This window comes from Canis lupus, chromosome 14, assembly GCF_048164855.1.
Source record: "Canis lupus baileyi chromosome 14, mCanLup2.hap1, whole genome shotgun sequence".
NCBI lineage: Eukaryota > Metazoa > Chordata > Mammalia > Carnivora > Canidae > Canis > Canis lupus.
This window is the reverse complement of record NC_132851.1, coordinates 60,624,140-60,645,348: the sequence shown is the minus strand read 5'-3', so window position 1 is coordinate 60,645,348 and position 21,209 is coordinate 60,624,140.

Here is a 21,209-nt window from a genome sequence, read left to right as displayed (position 1 = left end):
AAAGTTACACAAGCTATTTTCCAACATAGAGTAGAATATAGAAAAATCTGGCAATCTCTCCCCAATTTTCTCCCGAGGTAATAGAAGTTTAAATTTTTGTATATCCTATAATATTGTTCTATTTCTACAAATATAAAGAAATATGTTTATTCACTTATAAAGGGCCTACCCACTTCTTAAAAAACGATTGTGTCATTTAATATGCACACACATATATTTGCATATATTTACATGCACTACATATATACATATACGCACAAACATATTCATTTCCTCAAAAAGAGGAAAAAAATATATAGTATCTGAGCTTTTGTTTCCACCAAAACAATAAACTAGCATAGGATACTTATTCCTTCCAAATCAACCAGATCAGATAAGCTTTAGAAGAAAGAGGCAAACATGGATTCCTGGCCAGGAAATAATAATAAAAGTAAGAGGCTAGGACACTGGGCCCTCTTGAATTGAATTATGGAGGGAGCATAGGTGTCTCAGAGTGGAATGAGAGAATAGTTGAAAAACATGTTTTAAGTTATAGTCTTGCGGCCCCCAACCACCCTGCCTGCCCTGTACTGCCTTAACAATGCATTCACTTGGGCGCCTGGGTGGCTCAGTTAAGCATCTGCCTTTGGCTCAGGTCATGATTTTGGGGTCCTGGGATCAAGCCCCGCATTGGGATCCCTGCTCAGTGAGGAGTCTGCTTCTTCTTCTCCCTCTGCCACTCCCCCACCCTCTGCTTGTGCTCATTCTATCATAAATAAATAAATAAAAATAAATTAATAAATAAATACATATCTTTTTAAAAAATCAAATAAAAACCTTTTAAAAACAATGCATTCACTTGCCTTTCTTTAGAGAGAGAGAGAGAGAGAGAGAAAGCATGGGGTCGTGGAAGAGAGGGGAAAAGGGAAAAGCAGGCTCCCCGCTGAGGAGGGACCCCCAATGCCACCCTCAATTCCCTCTCAGGACCCTGGAATCATGACCTGAGCAGAAGGATCTTGAGATCATGACTGAGCCACCCAGGTGCCCCACATTCACCTGCCTTTCATTCCAGAAACTAATCACAGCAATCCAGACTATCAATTTTGAGAGTATCAGGGCAAGCACTTACTAAGAGGAGAGATCTCTAGAAAAAGTGGGATCAGTTTTGTAATTTCCCCTGAGCACAAAAAGGACAAAAATATCAATCGAAGAAAAATATTCACTCAAGGCAGGCATATTGCTATTGCCTCCTTCTATAGTCCTCATGTGCTATAAGAGCTTTTATCACGTAATAGCACAATAGGAGACACTAGGAGAGTAGCATGCCAATTTAAATTACATTGACAACCTTTTTTTAGTAAGAATATTTTGTGACAAATCCCAACTTTATTTTTTTAAAGATGTTATTTATTCATGAGAGACACACAGAGAGAGGCAGAGACACAGGCAGAGGGAGAAGCAGGCTCCCTGTGGGGATCCCGATGTGGGACTTGATCCCAGGATGCCAGGATCACGCCCTGAGCTGAAGGCAGTCGCTCAGCTGCTGAGCCACCCAAGCATCCCAAATTCTAACTTTAAAAGTATAGGTTTGGGCATGAACAACTGTATACAATTTTTTGACATAGTGAATTACTGAAATCTATTTTTAAGGGCCAGATTTGTATCAAGAGCCATTCATATAGTAGATCTAACTGATAGAGATCAGGGCCTTTTTGAATCAGAGACACCTGAAGGGGGAAATGCCATCTTTACCACATTCAAAGGAGAGATTAGGCAAATTATTTAACATCTATGAGCTTCAGTTTCTATTTCTGTAAAATGGGTTTCATCTGTACCCCAAAGGAGAGTTGTTAAACATTAAACATTGATGATAATGTCCGGCTTTTGACAAGTACTGTTGATTTATAATTATTATAGTCTAACTAAATGGTTTTACTATTTTGATCATAGATTTGTATTGAAGCATAATTTATATTCAGTAAAATACACCCTCTACAGTGAGTAGTTGAGTAAATTTTGACAAATATATACAGCCTTAGAACCACCCCACAAACATAAAACACTTTCATCATCTCCAAAACTCCCTTGTAGTGAATGCTCTCCTGGCACTACCAGATTCTGCAAACTCTGATTTTTGTGTTTATAAAGCTGGGCCTTTTCTGGAATAGCATATTCATGGAATCACACCCCATGCCTCCTTTTGAGTCTGGGTTCTTTTATCAGCGTAATGGTTTTGAGGTCATCTCATTTAATTTGCATATACATTGCCATTCTCAAAGAAGAAAAATTATATTAAAAAAAGTTAAATAACTTAAAATTATAGTTAGCGAGATAGAAATCTGGCCCCAGCTTCACTTGTTTCAAGCTGTGTGTTTCACGTCTGCTATGTCATCTTGCCTTCCGTTAGCCTATAGCTTATTACACACTCCCACGATCAGTTCTGGAATTTATCTTCACATCCAGCCACTATTCCTCCACCTTCCTGTAAACAAAGACCGGGAAAGCTAACAAGCCAGATGACATCAGGGCACAAAGGGGAGGTCTGAGCAAACTGCCAGGTTTTGCCGTGCAGATGCCCAGAGTAGGTCACCATTTTATCTTAATACAGTTCACTATTCAGTTCTTACATGTATTTGTCACACAGTTTGGGGAACATTTTACATTACTCTTTCATTTAATTCCTACAATAGTCTGGAGAGATATCATTAATCCTGTGTACAGCTGAGGAAGCTAAGATGCAGAAAGGCCAAGCAGCAGCTATGTTCGAGGAGCCAGGATTTACAGGCAGGTGTATCTCTCTCCAAAGTCTGGGCTTTGTTTACCAGGCCTTCTGCTACCCACAATGGAAGCTGCCATTTATTATTAGACAGTATGCTGGGCAGTTTTATAGACACCATGTCATTTAATTCTGATGAAGGTCCTGCACATACATGGTATCAGCTCATTTCAAAAAGGAGGAAATTGATGCTCAAAAGGCTTAAGTAGTCTGTGCAAAAGGTTCCCATAACCACCAAGGAATCAGAATTCCATTCTAAGAGTGTGTGCCATGGTTCACGAGTCCATGGAGCACTGTGTCGGAGGAAAAGGAGGGAAAAAATGGAAGGGAAAAACGTAAGTATCTATGAGTGTATAGTTCAATAGAATCAGCTTCACTAAGTGTTTCTCTGTTAAATAGTAAGACAGCATAAGAAAATAAATTAAGGTCCTAATACTAAAAGTTAACATTTCTGGGAGCACCTGGTTGGCTCAGTTGGTTGAGTGTCTGACCCTTGATCTCAGCTCAGGTCTTGATCTCAGGGTCGCGAGTTCAAGCCCCGCATTAATATTTCTGTAGTGTTTCCGCTGCACAAGGCACCACTCTAAGCATTTTACATATATTAACATGTTTACATTACAGAAAACCTTATAAGGTTGTCACTAGTATGGTTCCATCTTACAGACATGAAAACTGCTAAGATTTGAACCTCACTTCTGATTCAAGAGTCTATGCACTTAAAGCATTCTACGGTTCTAAGGCTATTTTGAGTGTACTTTTCCTAAGTGTTAGAAGCAATAACCACTGAAAATCTTCATTTAAGATAGTGTTTCCCTGGGGTCCCTGGATGGGTCAGCCATTAAACCACTGTTTCTTATCTCAGTTCAGGTCATTTGTTTCCCAATCTTTTTATTTTCTTCTTTCTGGTAAATGTCTCTCTCTTGCGTGTGCTCTCTCTATATATACATTTATTGTGTGTGTGTGTGTGTGTGTGTGTGTACACACACACACACACAGAGAGTAAATATATTTGAAATTTGTATTACTTAGATATGAATTGTAGCAGGTGTATTTATTACATTAAGCAATTTTGGGGGAAAGTCTGGTGTGGTATGATTTTATTTGTATGTACTCTCAGAAGTAGATATTTTTTAAAAGAAAAATAATTACATTCATTAATAAATTCACGGGACGCTTGGGTGGCTCAGTGCTTGAGCATCTGCCTTTGGCCCGGGTCCTGATCCCATGATCCCTGGAGTCCCACTCCTTGCGAGGAGCCTGCTTCTCCCTCTGCCTATGTCTCTGCCTCTCTCTGTGTTTCTCTCCTGAATAAATAAATAAAATCTTTAAAAAAATAAAAATAAAATAAATTTATTATACTCCTTGGATACATGGAGATAACTATTCAACAAAAAATTAAAACCTATTTCTTGAATTACATTATGACTCTAGGTTTTAAGGATACCTATTGTGTTTTTTTTTTTTAAGATTTTATTTATTTATTCATGAGAGACACAGAGAGAGAGAGAGGCAGAGAGACACAGGCAGAGGGAGAAGCAGGCTCCATGCAGGGAGCCCGATGTGGGACTTGATCCCGGATCAAGCCACCCGGGCTGCCCACCTATTGTTTTTATTAAGAGCTTTTAATGTGAAGGCTTCTTTAACATACTTATATATCTACCAATAATCTTCTTTAAACTCTTAATCCTAGTGCATTCCTAAAGTATTTCTCATTCAAATCCTCACAACCAGTTTCTTTTCCTTTAACGAAATTAGTCAATACGAAAAAAATATGTTGCTTTCTTGTTGGAACTATACTATCTCTAGGCTGTTTTCTTCAAGCCATTCTATGGGTTGAAGTTTCTCTGTTCAGACTTGTCTAACTAGTTTCATTTCAATTATTTGTAATTTGTTTTAATTTCTTTCAGCCGTGGACCTCTAATACATCTAGACATGGCATGCAGTTGATTAGAAAGTCAAGCTCAGGGGGGTCAGACCTTCAAGATCATATTCTTCCTCCTGCAGATGATGTATCGGTAAGTTCAGTTTCATTTAGCAAATGGCTTGTTTGCTCTACTGTCCGTGGCTAGATTTTCAATATGTCAGAGCACTGCCTGTGAGGTGTCCTCAATGGATTCATTCTGCATGGGTCCTGTGAGATTTCTGGAATTATTATAACAGCTGCATTAATTAATCTCTAGATGAAATCAATATTTTTGTATTAAAAATCATTCTTATTATTTCATGTTGCCAAGTTCAACAGCTGGATTTTGGAAGTTATTGAAAAACCATATTGCCTTATGTTCTGATTGATTCTGGCTTTGGGAGGTTGGGAAAGATGTTCATTTGTTTTAAGCACAGCATCCTTTAAGAAATCTGACTGAAGGGGGGATCCCTGGGTGGTGCAGCAGTTTAGCGCCTGCCTTCAGCCCAGGGCGTGATCCTGGAGTCCTGGGATCATGTCCCACATTGGGCTCCCTACATGGAGCCTGCTTCTCCCTCTGCCTGTGTCTCTGCCTTTCTCTCCCCCACCCCCCGTGTCTTTCATTAATAAGTAAATAAAAATCTTTTTTAAAAGTGTTAAAAAAAAGAAATCTGACTTAATTTAGCTTCTATAGCATTTCTCTTTTGTTACTTTTCGTTATACCTTATAGTCAGTCCTGGGAACTAACATGGATTGGGAGGTCCGTAGCTGCAGAGACACCTGCCTTCCTCATAGAAATCCCAGGATTCCTGTGGGAAGAAGGGAAACAGGAGATCCAGACTGGGGAAAGCCTGTTTACTTTCTAAAATTTTAATTTTAAATATTAAAGAAAAAAATCTCAATTATTTCAAGGTCTTTTCTTTCTAAAAGGGGTTTGCTACATGCAAAGGAGAGGGAAAATAATATTCTTTAGGATAACTTTATATGCAATTAAAATAGCGATTTTAAATATCCATGATGACAATAATACCTCATTATTGCTTAGATTTATGCCACTTTCAAAACATTTTTACATACATTATTTCATTTGATAGTCAAGACACCCTTGTGAGATCAGAATGGGTATCATTAACTCCCATTTTAAAATGAGGAGTCTGAGCAAAACAAATTAAGGAGCTTCTTTAGATCTATGAAGTTGTATGATGACACAGTCCGAGACCTGCCATCCACAAATCCCAAGACTTACTGGACTTTTTCAGCATCCCTAGGTGGCAAGGATTCTAACCAGGGGAATTTCAGAGATGAGAGTTTAACACTAGCTCAGCCACTAAGTTAGTAGACTTCCCTGGGCTTGCTTCCCACTAATAAAATACACATTTGTTTTAGTTCTTTAGTGAGCACACAGTAATTGTAAAAGAGTTTCTGAGATCCTTAGACGGGGTTTACAGGCTTCACACATAATCAGCACTCCATAAATATTTGTTGAACAAATGAATGAGTACACACATGTAAATTCTAGTATAATATTTTGCTTATTGTTTAAAAATCATTGAATTAAAAACGTATATTTCATGTTTATGGAAACCATGATTTTGTAAAGAAATAGTTCCAAACTTTCATATGGCACATTCTCCAAATTATTCTTTTTTTAAAAAAGATTTTATTTATTTATTCATGAGAGACACAGAGAGGCAGAGACATAGGCAGAGGGAGAAGTAGGCTCCCCACAGGGAGCCTGGTGTGGGACTCAAACCCAGGACTCAGGGGATCATGACCTGAGCCAAAGGCAGACGCTCAACCACTGAGCCACTGAGGTGTCCCATCCAAATTATTCTTTTAAAAATATCAAGTACCATGATTATAGACACCAAAAGTCCTCTTTTCTAATGAATATTTGTGTGTTTATAGAAATGTTTTTGGTTTAAGGAAAAGATTACAGGAGTAATATTGGGGGTCAGTGCTATTGTTCAGGATATCTGTGACATTTGGCAAAGAAAGAGGACAGTGGGAGACACTGGATGTGTATGGTTTCTTTAACGTAACTTCATACAACACTCATCCAGGATTTGGAGGATTTGCAGGAAATAGCAAGTCACACTAATAGGAAGACTTAAGGACTGCAAAAGAGCAAATGCTTAATAATTACTATGATATTCTGTGTTTTACCTACAGTATTTCTACAATATATTTCATAGCCGTGATCACCATTTTTCTCTATTGATAAGAAATACAATGTGGAAGTTTTCTAAAAATATATTTGATTCATATCTTCACTGTTTCTGCTACACTGAAACTTGGATCTCTTCACTATAAGTTTTGGGAACATCTCTACATTTCAGAGATAGTCCTTAGTGTTCAGACTTTTCTATGAATACCCATTTGCATTTGCCTTTGCATTAGAAGTATCCAAACCCCAACTCTTTCCTATAAATTAATTGGGTGATTCATTCACATAAAATATCAATTATTTTTCCTATACCAAATGGCTTCACCTGAGATTACTGTCCTGTTCCCAAAAGTCTGGCATTGTTTTCTTCCTACAGCTTATTATCTTCAGCATTGCTTGTTAATAAATACAAATATTAGGGTTCCTTCTCATTATCATTCTTTAGAGAAAAACATAGTCCTAGGGAAAACGTTACAAATATTGATGATTTAAATTTTAATTTCATTAATTTTGGATACTCATGTCAATCAACTGTTAAATCACCAAGTTTATTCTCTAATATATTCAAAAATGCTATCTTCAGGGTTAAAACCAAAATAACGAAGTAAAACCTCCATTTTACCTACTGAACACTAAACTTTGTATAAATTGGCAACTACACTTTACTGTTTGATTCATTTTCAACAAACTCACAGTGCCTCATATGGACTACCTATTGGCTTATTTAATTCTTGCAACAATCCTATGATTAGATGCCTCTATTCTCTCCACTGTATAGATGAAAAAAATAACTGGCCATACATCACAGGCAAAGGAGTAAAAGGGTAGGGATTTCAGGCAGTCTGGAGACAGAATCTGAGCTTAATTATTAGTATATCCTGCTTTTCCTTCTTTTTGATAATTTTCAATAGACAATAACTTTTTGTTTTTTAATTTAAAAACTGAGTAAAAGATTCATAGCGCTAAAAAAGGTTCACTCGGTAGGGCTTATCTATAGTCAACAAATTGAAATATGTATTCATATCATTAAGAGTTAAAAGCTATTTATAGCATCTTCTTTGTTCTGCTTTCCCTCTTTTCCAATTATATGTCATACAGGGAATAATATACTTGTAGATAAAGCAGGCAGGTTGGCAGATATGTATATAAAGTATATGGAAACCCAGATGTTAGGAATTTATGATCAGATGAGTATATAAATCCTTATTGGGTGGTATTTTTAATTATATAATAACACCTGTCACTTATTATCTATTTACAAAATGTGAATCGTTTTCCATACAGTATCTCATTTATTGTTTGCAATCCTCATATGAGTTAGCTATTATTACCCTCTTTTAAAGAAAAAGAGAGGTGCCACAGATCATGATTGCCAACTTTAAACTCAAGCTATCCACACCATCCTATCCCCGATATATTCACAGGCCTGTGAAACATATTGGGCAATGACAACAGGTTGACCCACCAGGAGTCTAAAAATAAGCGACATTTGAACAGTATACTACAAAGGGCTTTCACATTCATTATCACCAAGGTCTGGTTACAAATGGGGCAGATAGCCTTGAAGTCAGACTGCTCGCTCAGGCCTTCCCTCTCTTCAGCTCTGTTAACTATTTTGCTTCACCTCTCTGATCCTTAGTTTCATTAATGAGCTGGTGATAAGGTTAGGTAAGGCCCACTCCACAAAGCTGTGATAACAATCCTATGAGAACTCCTGACCAGAAGTAGAAATTTGATATGTGCTAGAGCCCTTCATTTACTCAATCTATTGCCTCATGACTCTGGGTAGTATTTATTAACAGCACTTTACAAATAGAGAAACTGAAATTCAGAGAGGTTTCATAAACTTTTCAAAATATATCTCAAAGAATTACAAGCAGGAACTGTAGCCAAAGTCTTCTGATCCTAAAAGGTAGAGTCTATCTGTAATACCGGGACTTGGAGAGGATTTGTCTAGGCAGGTGAAGACTTAAAGGAATTTTTAAAAATCTTTGTCAAAGAAAAATTCCCTGTGTTTTCCTTTACTAAATTACTGAACTCCTTTCCTAGTCCACTACCACACTCACAACACTTCTGACACCAGCTATGTGGGGGTTTCCTCCGAGCAATTCTCCACACCATCCAGGTGTTATACAATTCCATTCTGGCATTAACTAGAATTAGCACAGGCTCCACCAGTTAAGGACTCAGTCTTATAAGACCTTCTCTGCCCCTACTTCAGACAGAAATCACAAGTCCAGGTTGTTGTTACCTGAGTTCCTGACAACTGACTATAAATTGGAGCTTCCCACAATCCGCTCCTCTAGTTTTTTTAATATGCTAGGATGGCTCATAGAACTCAAGAAAACAGTTTACCTACAGGATTACCAATTTGTTCCAAATGATATTAAAGGATATGTATGAACAGCCAAATGAAGAGATAAATATAACAAGGTCCAGAAGGGTTTCTAATGTAGGAGATTTTGTCTTTATAGAATTGGGGTGTACCACCCTCCCAGCACACGCTATACTAACCCAGAAGGTCTCCGAACCTCATACTATTAGGATTTTTGGAGGCATCATCACATAGACATGACCAATTATGAACTCAATCTTCAGCCCCTCTGCCCTACTAAGAGGATTATGGCAGGTGGGGGGTGGGAGAATGAAGTTGAAAGTTCCAAGTCTGTAACCATAGCTTGGTCTTTCTGGTGACTAGGCCCAATCCTGAAGCTATCTAGAAATCCACCCAGAGTTACCCCATTGGGACAAAAGACATTGCTATTAACCAGGAAATTCCAAGAGATGTAAGGGCTCTCTGTCAGGAACTGAGGTTAAAGACCAAATATTAGAACAAAATATGCTCCTAGTGCTCTTATCACTTAGGCATTACAAAGGTTTTAGGACCCTATGTCAGGAACTGGGGCCAGAGACCAATACATATTCTACTATTTCACAATTTTTAATGTTCATTTTTATTACTTTAGTAGAAATTTATTATTTGTGCTATTTAAAATATTTATAGAAAAGTTTACAATGCTTCATTTTTTTCAATCATATGGCACAAATTGAGACAAAAGCACTGTAGGTCATACCATGAGCTCATGAGGGTAGAATCCAAGTCTTATTCATCCATGCCTTTCTAAGCACTGCATGATGCCTTAAAACAAAATAGAGGTTCAATAAAAGATGGTGAAAAAAGAGAAAAAAAAAGAAAAATAAGTGGATAGAAGGACACATGGATGGATAATTGGATAGACAGATGGAAAAACAAAAGGACAAAAGAGGAATAAGAAATATTATAATAACTGATCAATTCTTAGAAGAAGTTTGTTAGGACATATTTATAGTATATAAGGCATTTGAATACAATTTATTTTTCACACATGCATAGCATCTCAGCCTGGACCTTAACCTCTAATCTGATATATATTTACGACTTTAATAAGAGGATTGCATCTTGCGCCGAAAACGTTAGGACTAAACCACACACACACACACACACACACACACACAAATGCACGTGCACACATACCACATAACATTTGATGCTATCTTTTCTAGTAAAGTACAACATTCTGTAATAAGTTTCTGTTTTGTTATTCAATTTCATATTCCTCCATTAATATTGTACTTGTAAAACAGCATCTCCATTTTGTTATCACTCTGGATCACAGTGTAACACATTTTTCTTGATTAATACTGCATTAAAAATATTTTGGGGGGATCCCTGGGTGGCGCAGCGGTTTAGCGCCTGCCTTCGGCCCAGGGCGTCATCCTGGAGTCCCAGGATCGAGTCCTGCCTCGGGCTCCTTGCGTGCAGCCTGCTTCTCCCTCTGCCTATGTCTCTGCCTCTCTCTCTCCCTCTCTTCTCTCATGAATGAATAAATAAAATCTTAAAAAAAAAGATATTTTAGGTATTTCCTAATACCCTTCCAATATGAGCTCTTTCCTGTGGGGCCACTCCAAGATGATCCTAAAATCTAAAATTCTACTTGTCTCAAAATTAATATTAAATATTATATATTCAATATTCTTATTAGTAAGATGCTCATTCTCTTAGCATGGCTGATTTCTATCAAGTGTGTAATAATAATAATAATAATAATAATAGTTCATATTTATATGGTATTTATTATGTTCTGGTCACTTGACATGGATTAATGCGCTTATTTTTCATATAAATCCTATGAGGTATGTAGTAATTTCATTTCCATTTTACAAATGGGAAGACTGAGACACAAAAGACCCAAATATCCTGCTTCATATTGCAGAGCTAGCAAATGGCAGGGCTAGGACTTGAACACAGGTAGTCTAGCTCCAGAGATTGGTTTATCATTAATGCTCTACCATTCTCAATTAGAAGTCAGTTCAATTATGTTGCATTAATTTAAACTAACATGTGATGGTGCTGTATCTTTAACCCAAAGTATAAGTTCTAATCTATTTAAGAAAGGCTTTAGGGGATCCCTGGGTGGCTCAGCGGTTTAGCGCCTGCCTTCAGCCCATGGCGTGATCCTGAAGTCCTGGGATCGAGTCCCACGTGGGCTCCCTGCATGGAGCCTCCTTCTCCCTCTGCCTCTCTCTCTCTCTCTCTTTCTCTGGCTCTCTAATTAATAAATAAATAAAAATCTTTTTAAAAAAAGTCTTTGCAGCTATAAACCAGCACCATAAAACTTCATATTTTGCTAATATCTGAAGGCAAAATACCTATCCTATCCTAGAATACAGTGAGAGAAGACCCTTTTAAAAAATTAAGACTGGAAGATCTAGAACAGACAAGAATTTGAAATCAATCTCACTCATTAGGGTTGGGTAGAAAAAAAAAAAAACAGGGCTGCAAGACTTTGGAGTAAATCCAGCTCAGCAAGCCAGACGTGATTAAGCAGGGAGTAACTGTGCAGAGAAGTGGCAGGAAGTGGGAGGCTCACTCCATGGGGATGAAGTATCCATGGGGATCCAGGAAAGGTGTTCTCTCTCTTTTTTTTTTTTTTTTTGATTTCTTTAATTGAGAAGTTCAAGTCCATTTCATATATTTATTGATTATTGGTACTTCATTTTCTGTGAAGTACCTGTTCATATCATTTGCCCAATTTTTTTCTTTTTTTTCTTTTCTTTTTTTTTTAATTGGAGTTCAATTTGCCAACATATAGCATAACACCCAGTGCTCATCCCATCAAGTGCCCTCCTCAGTACCCGTCACCCAGTCACCCCCATCCCCCACCCACTTCCCTTTCCACCACCCTGTTCGTTTCCCAGAGTTAGGAGTCTCTCATGTTCTTTCTCCCTTTCTGATATTTCCCACTCATTTTTTCTCCTTTCCCCTATAATCCCTTTCACTATTTTTTATATCCCCCAAATGAATGAGACCATATAATGTTTGCCCTTCTCCGACTGACTTACTTCACTCAGCATAATACCCTCCAGTTCCATCCACGTCGAAGCAAATGGTGGGTATTTGTCGCTTCTAATGGCTGAGGAATATTCCATTGTATACATAGACCACATCTTCTTTATCCATTCATCTTTCGATGGACACCGAGGCTCCTTCCACATTTTGGCTATTGTGGACATTGCTGCTATGAACATCGGGGTGTAGGTGTCCCTGTGGGAAAGGTGTTCTCAATTCGCTTTAGTTCATGCTTTCCTCTTTTAGCATCAAAATCCTTTTTTTTTCTTTTTTTTTCTTTTTTTTTTTTAAGAGGGGAGAGGCAGAAGAAGTGGAAGATAGAGAATCTTAAGCAGGCTCCACACCCAGCACAGAGCCCGACACAGGGCTCCATCTCAAAATCCTGAGATCATGACCTGAGTTGAAATCAAGAGTCAGTCGCTTGCTTAACTGACTGAGCCCACAGATGACCCAGCCTCAAAATTCTCAGTTATGCTCCCCCTTTTTTTTTTGCCACTTCCATTTCTGGGGCCAAAGTGAAAACGTTTCCTTAGATAGAAGAAGAAATAGAGTCTTTTCTTTTTCTGAGGTCCTCATTTTCCTTTTGAGTCACCTGAATTCAGCTCAGCTTGAATAATTTCATCATTTTCCACAAAAAATTTTCTTTGCTCTAGACTCACAATGATATTCAATTTTCCCCATCCTCCCATTTCCCCACCCCTCACTCCCACCCATTACTAGGAGTTAAACAAAGAAGGAGTATCAAAGTTCTGTTTCTCCTTTTTTTTTCAAATTATTATTTAAATTCTAGTTAGTTAACATATACTGTACTATTGGTTTTAGGAGTAGAATTTAGTGACATATCACTTATATATAACACCCATGCTCATCACAAGTTTCGACCTTAATGTCCATCAGCCATTTAACCCATCCCCTTTCCACCTCCCTCCATCAACCTTCAGTTTGTTCTCTATAGTTAAGAGCCTCTTACAGTTTGCCTTCCTCTCTTTTTTTAACCCCACTCCACTATGTTCACCTGTTTTGTTTCTTAAATTCCACATGTGAGTGAAATCATATGATATTTGTCTTTCTCTAACTTATTTCACTTAGCATAATACATTCTAACTCCACTCACCTTGTAAATGACAAGACTTCATTCCTTTTGATGGCTGAGTAATATGCCATTGTGTATATGTGTACCACATCTTCTTTACCCGTTTATTAGTCAATGGACAATTCGGGCTCTTTTCATAGTTTGGCTATTGTGGACATTGCTGCTATAAGTAAGCATCAGAGTGCGTGCACCCCTTTGATTCAGTATTTTTGTATCCTTTGGATATGTAGTAGTGTAATTACTAGGTCATAGGGTAGATCTATTTTTGACTTTTTGAGGAACTTCCATGCTGTTTTCTAGAGTGGCTGCACCAGTTTACATTCCCACCAACAGTATAATATGGTTCCTCTTTCTCCACATTCTCACCAACATCTGCTGTTTCCTATATCAGTCATTTTAGACATTCTGTCTGGTATGAGGTGATACCTCACTGTAGTTTTGTTTTGTATTTCCCTGATGATGAGTGATTTGAGTATCTTTTCATATGTCTGTTAGTCATCTGTATGTCTTCTTTGAAAAAATGTCTATACATGTCTTCTGACCAATTCTTGATTGGATTTTGGGTTTTTTTTTTTTAGTGTTTAGTTTGATAAATTCTTTATAGATTTTGGATACAAGCCCTTTATCTGATAAGACATTTGCAAATTTCCATAGGCTTTTAGTCTTGTTGATTGTTTCCTTCACTGTGAGAAAACTTTTTATCTTGATGAAGTTCCAATAGTTCATATTTGTTTTTGTCTCCTGTGCCTCCAGAGACATATCTAGTAAGAAGGTGCTACAGCCAAGGTCAAAGAAGCTTCTGACTGTGTTCTCCTTTAGGACTTTTACGGATTCTTGTCTCATATTTAGGTCTTTCATTCACTTTGAATTTATTTTTGTGTATGGTGTAAGAAAGTGGTCCAATTTCATTCTTCTGCATGTGGCTGTCCAATATTCTCAAAACCATTTGTTGAAGAGACTGTCTTTTTTCCCGTTGGATATTCTTTTCTGCTTTGTTAAAGAGGAGTTGACCATAGGGCTGAGGGTCCATTTCTGGGTTCTGTAACATTCTGGAACAGAATGTTCCATTGACCTATGTGTCTTTTTATGTGCCAGTACCATATTGTCTTGATGATTTCAAGCTTTGGAGTCCAGAATTATGATGCCACCAGCTTTGATTTTCTTTTTGACATTCCTTTGGCTATTCGGGTCTGTTGTGGTTCCATACAAGTTTTAGGGTTATTTGTTCCAGCTCTGTGAAAAATGCTGGTGGTATTTTGATAGAGATCGCACCGAATGTATAGATTACTTTGGGTAGAATAGACATTTTGATAACATTTGTCCTTCCAATCCATAAGCATAGACTGTTTTTCCATTTCTTTGTGTCTTCTTCAATTTATTTCATAAGTTTTCTATAGTTTTCAGAGCACAGATCTTTTATCTCTTTTATTAGTTTTATTCCTAGGTCTCTTAATGTGTTTTGGTGTAACTATAAATGGGGTCAGTTCCTTGATTTTTCTTCCACTTCATTATTGGTGTATAGAAATGCAACAGATTCCTGTACATTGATTTTGTATCCTTCCACTTTGCTGAATTTGTGTATCAGTTCTAGCAACTTTTTGGTAGAGTCTTTTGGGTTTTCTACATAGAGTATCATGTTGTCTGCAAATAATGAAAGTTTTATTTCTTCCTTGTTGGCTTGGATGCCTTTTATTTTTTTTTTGTTGTCTGTTGTCTGATTGCTAGGACTTACATTACTATGTTAAATAATAATGGTGCAAGTGGACATCCTGCCTTGTTCCTGACCATAAGAAGCAAAGCTCCCAGTTTTTATCCATTGGGGATGATATTAATTGTGTGTCTTTCATATATGCCCTTTTTGATGTTGAAGTATGTTCCATCTATCCCTACTTTGTTGAGGGTATTTTTTTTTTAAATCAAGAATGGATGCTGTGTTTTGTCAAATGATTTTTCTGCACCTATTGAGAGGATCATATATATGGTTCTTAACCTTTCTTTTACTAATATGGTGTATCATGTTGATTGATTTGAAAATATTGAACCACACTCGCAGCTTAAATGCATGAATTATTCTTTTAATATACTGTTGGATTAGATTTGCTAGTATCTTGTTGAGAATTTTTGTTTCTATGTTCATAAGGGATATTGGTCTGTAATTCTTTTTAATGGTCTCTTTGATTTTGGAATCAAGGTAATGCTGACCTTATAGAAAAAGTTTTCCTTCCATTTCTATTTTTTGGAACAGTTTGGGAAGAATAGGTATTAATTCTTCTTTAAATGTCTGACAGAATTCCCCTGGGAAGCCATCTGGCCCTGGACTTTTGTTTGTTGGGAGATTTTAGATTTCCGATTCAATTTCTTTGCTGATTATGGGTCTATTCAAATTTTCTATTTCCTCCTTTTTCAGTTTTGGTAGTTTGTATGTTTCTAGGAATTTATCAATTTTTTCAGATTGCCCAATTTGTTGGCACATAATTTTTCATAATATTCTTTTATACATTGTTTGTATTTCTGTGGTGTTGGTTGTGATATCTCCTTTTCATTTGTGATTTTATTTATTTGGATCCTTTCTCTTTTCTTTTTGATAAGTCTGGCTAGAGTTTATCAATTTTATTAATTCTGTCAAAGAACCAACTCCTAGTTTCACTGATCTGTCTATTGGGCTTTTTGTCTGTTTCTATATCATTTATTTCTGCTTTACTGTTTATTATTTCCCTTCTTCTGCTGGCATTAGGCTTTATTTCCTATTCCTTTCTAGGTCTTTTAGGTGTAAGGTTAGACTGTGCATTTGAGACTTTTCTTGCTTCTTGAGGTAGGCCTGTATTGCAATATACTTCCCTCTAATGACCACTTTTACTGGATTGCAAAGGTTTTGAACTGTAATTGTTTTCATTTGCATTTTCTTCTATGTATTCTTTTTCTTCTTTAATTTCCTGGTTAACCCATTCATTCCTTAGTAGGATGTTCTTTAACCTCCATATATTTGAGGTCTTTCCAAATGTTTTCTTGTGGTTGACTTCAAATTTCATAACGTTGTATTATGAAAATATGCATGATATGATCTCTATGTTTTTGTGCTTGTTGAGGCCTGATTTGTGATGCAGTATGTGATCTATTCTGGAGAATGTTCCATGTGCACTTGAAAAGAATGTGTATTCTGCTGCTTTAGGATGAAACATTCTGAATATATCTGTGAAATCCATCAGGTTCAGTGTGTCATTCAAAGCCATTGGTTTTCTATTAATTTTCTGCTTACATGATCTGTCCATTTATGTAAGTGGGGTATTAAAATCCCTGACAATAAGTTTCTTTATGTTTATTATTAATTGATTTATATATTTGGGCGCTTCCAAGTTGGTGGCATAAATATTTATAATTGTTAGAGCTTCATTCCTGTTGGATAGATCCTCTTGTTATAATATAGTACTCTTCATCTCTTTTTAAAATCCAGCTTGTCTTATGTGTGTGGTTATGCTGACTTTCATTTAACTCCATTGACTCTATTAGCATGATAAATGGTTCTCCAACCTCTTTCTTTCAATCTGTAGGTGCCTTTAGGTCTAAAATGAGTCTCTTGTAGGAAGCATATTGATGGATCTTGTTTGTTTGTTTGTTTGTTTTATCCATTCTGATACACTGTGTCTTGATTGGAGCATTTAGTTCATTTACATTCAGAGAGAGTATTGATAGATATGAATTTAGTGCCATTATATTACCTGTAGAGTTGGTGTTTCTGGAGATTTTCTCTATTCCTTTCTAGTCTTTGTTGCTTTTAGTCTTAATTTCTCACTCAAGGGGTCCCTTTAAATATTTCCTGCAGGGCTGGTTTAGTGTCACAAACTCCTTTAACTTTTGTTTGTCTTGGAAACTCTTCATCTCTCCTTCTATTCTGAATGACAGCCTTGCTGGATAGAGTATTCTTGGCTACATATTTTTATCATTCAGCATGTTGAATATATCATGCCACTCTCTTCTGGCCTGTCAAGTTCCTGTTGAAAGATCTGCTGCTAACCTTATTTGTCTTCCCTTGTGGGTTAGGGTTTCTTTTCTCTTGCCGCTTTCAGGATTCTTTCCTTATCACTGTATTTTGCAAATTGTACTACAATATGTCTTGGTGTTGGCCTGATTTTATTGATTTGATGAGTTCTCTGTATCACCTGTATTTGGATATCTGTTTTATTCCCCAGGTTAGGGAAGTTTTCGGCTATAATTTGCTCAAATAAGCCTTCTGTCCTTTTTCCCCTCTCCTCTTCTTCTAGGACTCCTATGATACACATGTAATTACACTTTATGAAGTCACTGATTTCTCTAAGTCTATCTTTGTGATCCAATATTTTTCTTTCCTCTTCTTTTCACCTTCATTTTTTCCATAATTTTATCTTCTATATCACTTATTCATTCATCTGTTTCTTCAGTCCTTGCAGTCATTACGTCAAGTTGGTTATAGCATGTTTTATTTTGGCCTGACTAGTTTTTAAGTGTTTTATCTCTGTGGTAAGGTACTCCTTGGTGTCTCCTATGCTTTTCTCAAGCCCAGCTAGTATCCTTATGATTGTTGTTTTAAATTCCAGTCAGGCATAGTCTTCTGTATGTTGGAAAGCCTGTTATGTTTCCTGCTTCTGAGAGTAATGGCTGTATTAAGAAGAGATCATATACTGTCCAGGATCTGGTTCTTCAAGGAAGTGTTTCTGGTGTGTGCTATGTACAATCTGCTGTTGTGTTTTGGCTGCTTTTTTCCTCAGGTCAGGCCTATGTAGAGTTTCTCCTTGTCTACATGAGGAGTGTTTGGATCTTGTCCACTGTGTGGCAAGTTTTAACTAGGTGTCTTTTGCTTGTTAAAAGAATCTAGGTCCTATTTCCCCTAGAGGTGAAACTTTGCAGCACTCTATAGTCAGTAGACTTGGTGAGTGCTGATAGGGGCAGGTGAGCCACTGTTGTGCTATGTGGTCTTCTGGGGGAGGGGTCTCTGGTGCTCTGACTCTCAGGCACACTTGCCCTAATTTAGAAACATCTGCAGAGCCCAGAGGCATGGGGCTTAGTGAAAGTGGCCCAAGTCTCTATTGTGGGTGCTATGCTGCTCATTGAAGTCCTTCCATGCTAATGGGGTGTGGGGGAAAATGGCATCAGCCTGCTCTCTAATGCCCGGAGTGAGTTCATGCTGGCTGCTATTCAGAAAGCCCTCATAGAAGAGCTACCAATCTTCCCTTTGTGTCCCAGGAATCCCTCCGATCCTTGCCTTCATCTTGTCTGAGTCTGAGCTGTCTGCCCATCTGGCAGTACAGTGCTCCTGTATTTTCTCTCAGGCACAACAGCTGGGCTTCCAAACTCCAAGTTTTAGGGATCCAGTGTGACAAGGACCTGAACTTAGCCTCTGGGGGAAGGTCTTGCCACAATATGTCTGGCGCTGATTTGTCCCAGATGGGCAGTTGCAAGAACATGCAGAGGTGTAGAGTTTATGTTAAAGCACAGCAAAAGCCAATGTCCAGATTAGTTGCCCTTAGCAGGCATCTCTGCTCATATGTTAATGAACAGGGCAGCTCAATGGTGCCTGCCAGCTGTTTTGTCCCCTGAAAGGCAGTGCCACCTCTCCCAAATACACTCCAAGAAGGGGAACTATCTCTCCCAGTGCCACCCAGGGGATCCTCAGAGCACACTCTCTGCTCCTGAGCCTCTACCCTTCTTTTCCACAGGAGCACCTGTAAGCTCACAGCTCTGTCTGGTGATGGCATGGACTTCTAAAACTTCAGTCTTTGTGCTCCACTGCTTGTAAAAACTTGCAGTAATCAGGCTTTATTGTTTTCCCCATCAATGGTTTTGGGGAAGTGTTTTTCTTGGGCAATGCCCTTCTCTGTTCCCCACTTCTTCAGTCTCTCTCTCTCCCTTCTTCCACATCAGGGTTTCCTCTCCTCCACGGTATTAGTGATTATTTTCTCCTCCAAATCAGGTCTCTGCATCTCCTACCTTCCATGATGTGGCCTCTCTTCTCCCTCTAATTGCAGTTTGTTTTCTCATTCCTCAGTTTATTTCCTGAGTGTTCAAAATGATTTGATATTCATCTAGCTGTGTTTGATAGACAAGGCAAGCATTACTACTCCACCATCTTAACTCCTCTCCCTTGTTTTTCTTTTTATAACCTCCAGACAAGCATTCCATGAGCATCACAGTGGTATAAATACATCTAGAGCTATGTTTTCTAAACTATTCTGTGGAACATCAGAATCCCACAAGATATCAGTAGATATTGTGCTGTTTTAAAAAGTATATTTGAAAAACTTTCATTTCAGTCCAATTTGATAACAGTTTTCAAGTATTTACTAAGAGTCAGATGATGTATACAGCACTGGGGTTGCATCCGTGAACAGATTAGAATATATACAAAACCAAGAGAAATATAGTGTTCACCTATACCTCCATTTAAAACCAGATTCTGAGACTTCTAGAAGTGAGGATTCTATCTAACTTCATTTAACCCATTTTTTCCAAACCTATTTGAATATGCTCTCTCTGGATGCTATACAGATTTCTATTTTTATGAATTCATAATATTTCCAGCTGTGAAAAAATTTTAAATGGATCCCTAAGATTCCCATCTCCTGGTGTACACATTTCTTCTCCCAATTATTCAAGTACTTATTTATGTGCTGTTGTAAGGGAATTTTACAGATATACTTAAGGTCTCAAATCAGTGAACTTTAAGATGGGGAGATTATTCTTGGTGGGCCTATTCTAATCATGTGACACCTTTGGAAAGAACTAAGCTCTACCTGGAGAAAGAGAGATTCAAGAGAGATTTGTTAGGAGGGTGATTCTCCACTGCTGGCTATAGAGATGGAATGGGCCACGTGCAAAGAATGGGGATGGAATTTAGGAGCTGAAAGAGAGGTCTGCGACAGCCAGCAAAAAAACAGGGACCCCAGTTCAGCTTCAAGGAACTGAGCTCTGGGGTGCCTCGGTGGTTTAGTCAGTTGGGCACCTGACTCTTTTGGTTCACATCACGATCAGATGGTAAGATCGAACCCTAAGTTGGGCTCCCTGCTTAGCTCAGAGTCTACTTGAGATTCTCTCTCTCCCTCTCCCTTTGCCTCTCCCCCTGCTCACACACACTCACTCTCTAAAATAAATGGATACATACATACATACATACAATCTTCAAAGAACTGAGCTCTGCCTATAACCTAAGTGAGCTTAGGAGATGATCACTACTGTCAGATAAGAAAGCTGCTTCAACCAACACCTTGATTTCAACTTAAGAGATCCTGAGCAGAGAACTCAGACATGACACAGACAGAATTGTGAACTAATAAGTGGTATTTGCTTTATGGTGCTAACTTTGGTAATTTGTGGCAATTGAAAATTGATACACTAGTGTTTGTTTTATGGTGCAAGTAAAGCAGGAAGAAAAAATGTATGAACACCACGGTTCATTGCATCTCTACTTACAATTAGGCTAGATTTCCAAGGCTTTACTAAGCCTATTTCTTTTCAAATCTGAAGTGACATGCACATTACTAGCAGGACCTCTCCAGAATGGAAAGTCAATGATGCATGTTTGCTTTCATGCATTTCTTATTTGTATTCATAAAAGTGACTCTGAGTTGAAAGTTTATTCATATAAGGATTAAGTAGCTGCAGCTTTGTCTCATGGCTCCTGAAGCTTTTGTAATTTGCTATTGTACATCTGTTATTCCCCAGACATTTTCTCAAAGGAAGAAACATCTTAATACCCCCATTCATTAGTCATCATTCCCCAGACTCCAAGGAGTCTGCAACTCCTTGTATGGGATTTATAGATATGACTGCCACAGCACTTGAAGCAGTGTGTCATTGATTATTGAACCACTCTTCTGCTAAGAGTCTCACCGTTCAGTCTGTAACAGTGTGAGTTTGTGTACATCTCAGTAG